The following is an 8,467-nucleotide window of genomic DNA, read 5'->3' on the forward strand; positions in this document are numbered from 1 at the left end:
TTTATCATATTTTGAATTATATTGACCAGTATTTTGTTAAGGATTTTGAATCAATGTTCATTAGAAAGATCAGAATGTCATTCTCAATCCTTATGGATCCTTCCCCACTTTAACTATCGGTAATCTGCTAGATTCATAGAGAAAATTTGGGAGTTGGCCATTTGTGTAGGATTGTTGTCAGCTCTTGCCTGAATGCTTGCCAGCATTTTCCTGTGAAGCCATCTGGCCCAGGGGATATTTTAGTTGACATTTTCTTGATAACCTTGTCTATTTTCTCTATTTCTCTGAGTCTGTTGAGTTGCTTGTGGTCCATCTGGGAGGGTATTTGTCCATGTCTTCCAGGATGTTGAATTCATTGGTGTAACGGTACTCATAGTACTATACAATTCAGCTTTAAATATCATTAGAGCCCATTGTAGTTTTCCCTGTTTTATCCCTCAGTGGCGTGACTATTGTTATATGTTCCTTTCTTTCTTTGGTTAGGTTTGCAGTGGCCTACCTATTCTGTTAATCTGTTCAAAGAAACAACTATTTTACTGCATTGATTTGTTTGCATTGTTTTCACGTTTTCCAAGTTATTCACGTCTGCCCTAATTGGTTGTTATTTCGTTTCTTTTGCCATTTGTAGCATTGTCCTGTTAACTCTGTCATCAGGATCAATCACACCACTTAGTACAGTGACACTCTTCCTGACCTGTTGATCCAAAGGCATGAGAAGTCCAAAGTGGCCAGGGGGCATTCTCAGCTGCCACTTCAGTGGAATCCGTGCTGTGTTTCCAGGTGGGAGAGTTCCTTTCTTCAGGACCAGGACCTCCAGGCCTGAGGAACACAGGGTTGTTGGGACAGGAAGCAAACATGCTTCAAGGGGATCACTAGGAGTAATAGTGAGTGGTGCCACTCCAGCTTCCACCCCTTGGTTCCTGGACCCATGAATTCTGGCTCTTGGAGACACAGCACCATATATTGGCCGCTGGTTTAGAGCGTATACAGCTTCCTGGAGATCAGGAAGCCCCGCAAGTTGTTGCCACCTACTTGGCGTCGTAATTGCATCTTTAGGAGCCCATTCCATCGTTCCATCAAGCTGGCAGCTTCAGGATGATGAGGAACATGATACGGCCAGTGGATTCCATGGGAATGGGCCCATTGCCACACTGGATTTGCTGTGAAGTGAGCTCCTTGATCTGAAGCAAAGCTATGTGGGATGCCATGCCGGTGCATGAGGCATTCTTTGAGTCCACAAATAGTAGTTTTGGCAGAAGCATCACGTGCAGGGAAGGCAAGTCCATATCCAGAGTAGGTGTCTATTCCAGTAAGAACAAAACGCTGTCCCCTCCATGATGGAAGTGGTCCTATGGATTCAACCTGCCACCTAGATGCTGGTTGATCTCCCCGAGGAATTGTCCCATCTCTTGAACATAATATTGGTTTCTGTTGCTGGCAAATGGACACTCAGCAGTGGCAGTGGCCAAGTCAGCCTTGGTGAGTGGAAGTCCATGTTGCTGTGCCCATGCATAACCTCCATCCCTGCCGCCATGTGCACTTTGTTCATGTGCCCATTGGGCGATAACAGGGGTGGCAGAGGAAAGAGGAGGACCAGTCTCCACAGCGTGTGTCATCTTATCCACTTGATTATTAAAGTCCTCCTCTTCAGAGGTAATCCTTTGGTGAGCATTCACGTGAGATACAATTAACTTTACTTTCTTGGCCCATTCAGAGAAGTCTATCCACATACCTCCTTGTCACCAATTTTCCAATCATGGTCCTTCCAATTCCCTGACCATTCAGCCAAGCCATTAGCCACTGCTCATGAATCAGTATATAATCTCACATCTGGTCATTTTTCCTTATATGCAAACTGAACGGCCAGGTGCACTGCTCGAAGTTCTGCCCATTGGGAAGATATCCCTTCACCACTGTCCTTTACGGAGATCCCAGAAAAGGGCTGTAGTGCTGCTGCTGTCCACTTATGAGTGGCACCTGCATATCGTGCAGAGCCGACCGTAAACCAAGCATGACTTTTTTGGTCTTCACTTAAAGTATGGTAAGGAACTCCCCAGGAGGCCATAGGTGCAGACTGGGAGAACGGAGGCAATGTAACAGGAGTGGAGACTGTTGGCATTTGGGCCACTTCTTCTTGCAGCTTACTTGTTCCTTCAGGTCCTGCTTTGGCCCGATCTCGTATATACCACTTCCATTTAACAAGGGAGTGTTGCTGCGCACATCCAACTTTATGATTACGTGGGTCAGACAATAGCCACTTCATGATAGGTAATTCAGGCCTCATGGTGACTTGGTGGCCCATGGTGAGGCCTTCAGTCTCCAGCCAGGCCCAGTAACAGGCCAACAGCTGTTTTTCAAAGGGGGAGTAGTTGCTTGCAGAGGATGGCAAGACTTTACTCCAAAATCCCAATGGTCTATCTACGCTGTGATTCACGAATAAGGGTCTGCCAAAGACTGCACACTGCATCTTGATCTACAACTGACACCTCTAGCACCATTGGGTCAGCTGGATCATATGGTCCCAGTGGCAAAGCAGCTTGCACGGCAGCCTGCACTTGTTGAAGAGCCTTTTCTTGTTCTGGGCCCCACTCAAAAATGGAGGCTTTTCGTGTCACTTGATAAATAGGTCGAAGTAGAACACCCAAGTGAGGAATATGTTGCCTCCAAAATCCGAAGAGGCCCACTAGGCGTTGTGCCTCTTTTTTAGTCGTTGGGGGAGCTAAATGTAATAGCTTATCCTTCACTTTAGTAGGAATATCTCGACATGCCCCACACCACTGGACCCCTAGAAATTGTACTGATGTGGAGGGTACCTGAATCTTTGTTGGGTTAATTTCCCAACCCCTTGTACGCAGATATTGTACCAATGAATTTAGAGTCTTTGATACATCCTCCTGAGTGCGTCCAATCAGCATAATGTCATCAATATAATGGACCAGTGTGACATGCTGTGGAATAGACAGGTGGTCAAGGTCCCTTCGGACTAAATTATGGCACAGGGCAGAAGAGTTGATGTACTCCTGGGGGAGAGTTGTGAAAGTATATTGTTGCCCTTGCCAGGTGAAGGCAAACAGCTTCTGGTGGGCCTTTGAGACTGGTATGGAGAAGAAGGCATTAGCCAGATCAATAGCTGCATACCATGTACCAGGAGAAGTATTAATTTGCTCAAGCAATGTAATCACATCTGGGCCAGCAGCTGCAATTGGAGCTGACGATAATCCACTGTCATTCTCCAGGATCCATCTGTCTTCGTTACAGGCCAAATTGGTGAATTAAATGGGGGAGGTAGTAGGAATCACCACCCCTGCATCTTTCAAGTCTTTGATGGTGGCACTGATCTCTGCAATCCCTCCAGGCATGCGGTATTGCTCTTGGTTTACTCTTTTCCTAGGTAATGGCAATTCTAATGGTGTCCACTTGGCCTTTCCTACCATGATAGCCCTTATTCCACATTTTAGGGATCCGATATGGGGGTTCTGCCAGTTACTAAGTATGTCTATTCCAATGATGCATTCTGGAACTGGGGAAATAACCACAGGATGGGTCCCGGGGCCCACTGGACCCACAGTGAGGCGTACTTGAGCTAAAACTCCATTGATAGCTTGACCTCCATAAGCCCCCACTCTGATTGGTGGGCCTTTGAAACATTTTGGGTCTCCTGGAATTAGTGTCAGTTCTGAGCCGGTGTCTAGTAATCCCCGAAAAGTTTGATTATTTCCTTTCCCCCAATGAACAGTCACTCTTGTGAAAGGCCGCAGGTCCCTTTGGGGAAGGCTAGAAGGAAGACTAACAGTATAAACCTTCAGTGATGTAGCAGGATCCTCCTTACAAGGGACCCGGCCTCCCCTTCATTCAAGGGGTTGTGGGTCTGTAAACTGGCTCAGGTCTGGGAATTGATTGAGCGATCGTGACTGTCTATTCTGCTGTTCACCTGATCTACCATTCTTTTGCCTGTACAGATCACGTAAATATTTAGTAGGCTTCCCATCTATTTCATTCCTAGGGACACTGCGGCTAAGTAGCCAATGCCATAATTCCACACGAGACAGGTTGCTTTGATTGTTATTGAAAACTCGTTGTCTATTATAACCACGCCCACCCTGTCTCCGTGGATCCAGTGCTGACACCTGCCCTCTACCATCACGGGGACCAATCAGCCCCATTGTGGGCAAATGTCGGAGTTCGCTTCAGGCAGTGGCCACTGTTAATCCTGGTGCACATAGAATAGCAATTACAGGAGTCTTAAGAGATGCTGGGTCCCACTTCACAAACTTGTTCCTTATGGTTATGGTAAAGGGTATGTCTTCAGGTCACCCCCTTTTTGGATCTATGGGAATATCTTGATAGATCCATTCTAACATACCAATTTCTCTAAGCTTTTGGATGCCTTCCTCTACAGTGTACCAAGGCAGGTCAGGGTCTTCAAGTTGGTCTAATCTAGGCCATCTGGCAGTCCATGCTTCACTGAACTAACCAAATAAAGACTTAGATCCTTTTTTAGCCTGTCTCGCAGAGACATTGAAAGAAGAGTCTGTGCTTAGGGGTCCCATATCCAGAAACTCAGACTGGTCTAATATTACATTTCGTGCACCAGTATCCCACACCCTGAGTAACCATTCCCAGGGGTATTCTCCAGGCTTTTGCTTGTACGTATTTGAGAACTCAAGCAGGTCTTTATGTGTGTAGCGCACTTCTTCTTGGATAATCTTCTCAACCTCACCTTTAGGAGGTTTCTGAGACTTCATTTTAGTGACAGGTCTAGTGGAAATAATGGGTGCTGAGGGTGTTTCCTGGGTGCTCTCAGCAATACCTTGCGAGGCATCTTCCTCAGGTAATGCTACTGATGCAGCCCCACCTGGCCTATCAACTTGAATCGTTTGGCTAATCTGCTCAGGTGTTTCTAAGGGCTCAATATCCTCTACTTCCGGATCATCAGCCCCTATGTTCCCATCCCATGTTTCAGGGTCCCAACTTTTCCCAATGAATGCCCTTACTTTGGTTTCAGACACTACTCTAGATCTGCAATTCAGCTGCCGTTGTCATTCAGCCACTCGTATAATGAGACTCTGGACCTGGTTCTCAGCAATGTCAGCTCTTTTACTAGAGGAGAGAAGGCTCTCCTTTGTAGCACAGATGGAAGTTTTCAAATCTGTTAGTCTGCATGTGAGGCGTGCTTTTGAGGCTCTGAGATCATCCCTCTCCTTAATAACACTTTCCATCGTATGAAGGACCAGCCAACCAGCTTCGCTATACTTGTCATTTTCACAAAACTCCTGGAAAATATCAAATATACGATTGCCAAGAGCATCTCCTTTATCCAGCATGTCATCTACTTTAGGTGCTACTTTAATATTATCTTTGCTATTTCAGACCATGGATTAGTACGGGTAGTAGACGTATCCCCGTCAAGACTAAATAGGTTGGAAAACCAATTTAAGAAATCCATATTTGGTGCCAAAGGGACCAGGTATAAGGCATCATGCAAAAAAAAAAAGAATATGTGTGCGTGTGTGTGTATATATATATATATATATATATATATATATATATATATATATATATATATATATACCATAATGAATGAAGGGGGAAGTGCAGAGTGGAGACCCAAGGCCCAAGCGTCGGCCACTGGAGATCCCCTCAGAGAGGGGTTTAGGAGAGGAGATGGGTCAGTCAGGGTGCGAGGTAGTGCCGATGAAGAGCAAAGCTTTCCCCCAGATTCTGGATGCTTCCTCCCCCCAACTACCATGATCCGAATTCTACCTTAGAGGGCTGGATAGGGCAGAGGTTGTACATTGGTAATATGAGGGCTGGAGGCACAGGGAATCCAGGGTGGATGATATCTTCTGGACCAAGGGTGTGAGGGATGATGCTGGGAGAGTATAGGGTGAGTGGGTTGGAAGGGGGAACTGATTACAAGGATCCACATGTGACCTCCTCCCTGGGAGAGGGACGGCAGAAAATGTGGGAAGGGAGACTTGGGATAGAGCAAGATATGACAAAATAACGATGTATAAATTACAAAGGGCACATGAGGGAGGGGGGAAAGGGGAGGGAGGAGGGGAAAAAAAGGACCTGATGCAAAGGGCCTAAGTGGAGAGCAAATGCTTTGAGAACGATTGGGGCGGGGAATGTATGCATGTGCTTTATACAATTGATGTATGTATATGTATGGATTGTGATAAGAGTTGTATGAGTCCCTAATAAAATGTAAAAAAAGAAAAGGAAAAAAAAGAAAGAAAAGAAAATGATTAGGGCAAAGAATGTACAGATGTGCTTTACACAATTGATGTATGTATATGTATGGACTGTGGTAAGAGTTGTATGAGCCCCTAATAAAACGTTTAAAAGAAAAAAGAGAAATCCATATTTGTCAAACTGGCTGCAGCGCCAGGCCAGGCGCAGGGGCGGCGGAGGCAGTGGCGAGGGCGGCGTGAGAGCGAGGCTCTGGCCCTGCGCAGGCCCAGGCCAGCGGCCGCTAGGAGAGCGAGGCATGCTGACCTGCAGGCCGCGAGCGGCGGCAGCGGCGGGAAGGGGCGCAGGGGTTCCTGGGAGGCGCAGCGTCAGGCCCTGGCGCGCGCCCGCGGCCCCTTCCCCGCGCCGCGGCCGCCGGGGCAACTTGTGGCCAAAGTTTGCCCCCAGCCTCCGGAGTGCGCGGGGCGGGCCGCGAAGTTGGCTGTGGCCCCCGCCGCGGCTCGGGCCGGCCCATGGCCCGCGCGCCCCCGCCGGAGCCCCTGGGCGGCCGGGCTCCTGCCCCCGGGGCCCCCGGGCCTCAACGCCAGTGCGCCTCCCCCGGCCCCGGGCCCGCGCACGCGTGGGAAAGTTGGCCTGGAACCGGCCCGACCAGTTCCGCCGGCGCGCACACCGGCCGCAGAAGTTGGTGCTGCAAAACTTTTTTGGGGGGTTCCGCGGGAGCCCCCGTGCGTCGGGACCGGATGCGCGCCGGCTAGCGACCCCTGCGCCGAGAGAGGTACCCCCAGAGCGACGCGCAGCGGGGGCGCCCCGGACCCGCGGCCCGGGGGCTATGGCCATGGTGGCCGGAGGCTGGGGTGGCCCCGGCGGCGGTGGAGACACGAATGGCGTGGACAAGGCGGGTGGCTACCCGCGCGCCACCGAGGACTCGGCCTCGCCCCCGGGCGCCGCCAGCGACGCTGAGCAGGGCGACGAGGAGCGGCAGGGGCTGCAGGTGGACTGTGTGGTGTGCGGGGACAAGGCGAGCGCAAGCACTAGGGCGTCCTCACCTGCCAGGGCTGCAAGAGCTTCTTCAAGCGGAGCATACTCCTCAACCTCAGCTACACCTGCAGGTCCAACCGTGACTGCCACATTGACCAGCACCACCGGAACCAGTGTCAGTACTGTTGCCTCAAGAAGTGTTCCGGTCGGCATGCGCAAAGAGGCCGTGCAGCGGGGCCGCAGCCCCCACTCGCCGCCAGGTCCTGGCGCTGCGTCTCCGGCAGCCCCCCCCCCCCCCCCCCCGGGCTTGGCGCTGGCGGAGGCGGTGGGCGGAGACCTCTTCCATGGCCAGCCAGTGTGGGAGCTGATCGCACAGCTGCTGCGCGCCAAGCCCTACCTGGCGGTGGCCGGCCACTTTGGCACGGGCGCGGCGAGCGCCTTCGGCCCGGGCGGCGCGGGCGCGGTGCTGGGCATCGATAACGTGTGTGGAGCTGGCGGCGCGGCTGCTCTTCAGCACCTTGGAGTGGGCGCGCCACGCGCCCTTCTTCCCCGAGCTGCCCGTGGCCGACCAGGTGGCCCTGCTGCGGCTCAGCTGGAGCGAGCTGTTCCTGCTGAACGCGGCGGAGGCCGCCCTGACCCTGCACACTGCGCCTCTGCTGGCCGCAGCCGGGCTGCACACCGCTCCCATGGCCGCCGAGCGGGCGGTGGCCTTCATGGACCAGGTGCGCGCCTTCCAGGAGCAAGTGGACAAGCTGGGCCGCCTGCAGGTGGACTCGGCGGAGTATGGCTGCCTCAAGGCCATCGCGCTCTTTACTCTTGATGCCTGTGGCCTCTCAGACCCAGCACACGTGGAGAGGCTGCAGGAGAAGGCGCAGGTGGCCCTGACTGAGTACATGCTGACCCAGTACCCAGCCCAGCCCCAGTGCTTCGGCCGCCTGCTGCTGCGTCTGCCTGCCCTGCGCGCCGTCCCAGCCTCACTCATCTCTCAGCTGTTCTTCATGCGCCTGGTGGGCAAGACACCCGTTGAGACGCTGATCCGAGACATGCTGCTCTCGGGGAGTACTTTCAACTGGCCTTAGGGCTCCGGCCAGTGACCGACCTCCAGCGACACAGATGCTCGGGGTCCCCAGGCCAAGGATAGGGACAGCCTCCCCAAGTGGCTAACCAGAACCATGACTAGGGCGAAAGATCATTATGTAATATGCAGTAGCCCTTAGTGACCCTGGTTACAATTTGACTCGGAGGCTACTGGACTTCAGAGCCTTACAAGCCTGGAAGGTTTATTTCAGGCACA

General features: G+C 51.7%; 1 pseudogene; it reads left to right on the plus strand.

Annotated features, from left to right (window-relative positions):
* Window positions 1-7,024: 7,024 nt before the first annotated feature.
* Window positions 7,025-8,267, plus strand: LOC142423033 (nuclear receptor subfamily 2 group F member 6 pseudogene; annotated as a pseudogene).
* Window positions 8,268-8,467: the final 200 nt, after the last annotated feature.

The sequence above is a fragment of the Tenrec ecaudatus genome, chromosome 12, assembly GCF_050624435.1.
Source record: "Tenrec ecaudatus isolate mTenEca1 chromosome 12, mTenEca1.hap1, whole genome shotgun sequence".
Classification (NCBI taxonomy): Eukaryota; Metazoa; Chordata; class Mammalia; order Afrosoricida; family Tenrecidae; genus Tenrec; species Tenrec ecaudatus.